General features: G+C 37.3%; 1 long non-coding RNA gene across 2 annotated transcripts; it reads right to left on the bottom strand.

The window, feature by feature from the left end:
* Positions 1–239: 239 nt before the first annotated feature.
* On the bottom strand, positions 240–1,374 carry LOC109592074 (uncharacterized). 2 transcript variants are annotated; one of them, XR_002190150.1, is made up of 3 exons: positions 975–1,374; positions 621–925; positions 240–569 (listed from the first exon to the last, which is right to left on the bottom strand). It is a non-coding gene; the product is annotated as an uncharacterized LOC109592074 (long non-coding RNA). The 2 variants fall into 2 exon arrangements; XR_002190149.1 differs by having other exon boundaries at positions 245–569; positions 621–751; positions 797–1,374.
* Between the last annotated feature and the right edge of the window lie 6 nt (positions 1,375–1,380).

Genomic DNA, 1,380 nt, shown 5'->3' with positions numbered 1-1,380 from the left:
GAAAAGCTGTACCTGTAGAACATGTTGTCATGAGTTGGGCTGGTTTTAATCTCCTCACAGCAAGAATTTAAAATTGTTATAAGCTACTTTTGCAAAACTGAAGTCCTGCATGAAAGTTTACTTCTATAGTAGAAAACTCCATGCCTCACAAGGCTGTCTTTTGGCCAGTTAATGATATAGGGTAATGCCTATTGTTATGTACTCATGTTATAGTAATGATAATTATAGTTTTCACCTATATAAAATTTGCAATAAAAATTGCTGTAATACAATAAATAATTATAGATCTACAGCCAAATAAAAATACTCAGTACAGCAAAAACAAAAAAGAACCAAGATTAACACTATCACAAAATGGCATCAAAATTAATAACACACAAAATAGCAAAACATTCACAACACTGACGACAGTTACAGCAAAGCTCCTTCACACACTAGGCACTACGGGGAAGAACACTTCACTGGCAACAGTCCTTGGGTAAACCTGTTTCAATCAAACACTACATGAAATGATGGATGAGTAACTGCTAGTCTTGTGGGACCACACAAAAGCTTGTGTCTGGAATGGACTATTGAATACAATTATTATCACTATGAAATCAACTAATGACTCAAGCTACCTGACAAAAGAACTGAACGATAAAGGGTTTTGTAAATTAACCCACTGTTCAGTGAAAAAAGAATACTTGATGCCGTGCGCTAAAAGACTGAAAACTCCCTTCAGAGGATGACCTTCACCAAGGAATTTAACCTAAAACAGATTGAATACTAAAATACACAAATAACCGTCTGTTACCATGCACACACACATTAGCACAGGCTGGCAAGCATTTATTAGGCGAAAAGATCTCCAGCTAAAGCCACAAAGAGTGGATCCCAAAACGTCAGATCCAGTTTACAAACATCTTGCATCAATGCCAAGTAGCTGATTCATGTAAAACAAACGTTGCTAGTGAGAGAAATTGTTAACTCACAAAGTAGCATCATCTGGCGTCAAAGTGGAACTATTATTTGTATTCACATTTGTTATTCATGAATATCAACATCCATTCCGCCTTTAACATCACTTGTAGCACTGACGGCGATAGCCACTCCTCACCTTTGAAGGAAGCTCATCAGCATCACCTATTCTCTGGTTGTGCATTCAGTTTGTACATTGTAGCCTTCCACTGACTCATTTCAATAGTTTGACGTCTTTAACAAGATCACAGTAGGGCCACCAGAATGATCAGAGAGCAATGTATCATAGGCACTCACACAGATACAGGGTCTTTCTTATTTCTAGTGGGATGAAGATAAAGGAAGTTCCAAGGTCCTGCCAGCTTTAAAAAATATTCAAAAGATGCTCTTCCTGTCACAGCTAAGTTACATCAGCATAAT

This window comes from Amphimedon queenslandica, unplaced genomic scaffold, assembly GCF_000090795.2.
Source record: "Amphimedon queenslandica unplaced genomic scaffold, v1.1 AMPQUscaffold_6382_Cont21659, whole genome shotgun sequence".
NCBI lineage: Eukaryota > Metazoa > Porifera > Demospongiae > Haplosclerida > Niphatidae > Amphimedon > Amphimedon queenslandica.
This window is presented reverse-complemented; position numbering and strand designations above follow the sequence as displayed.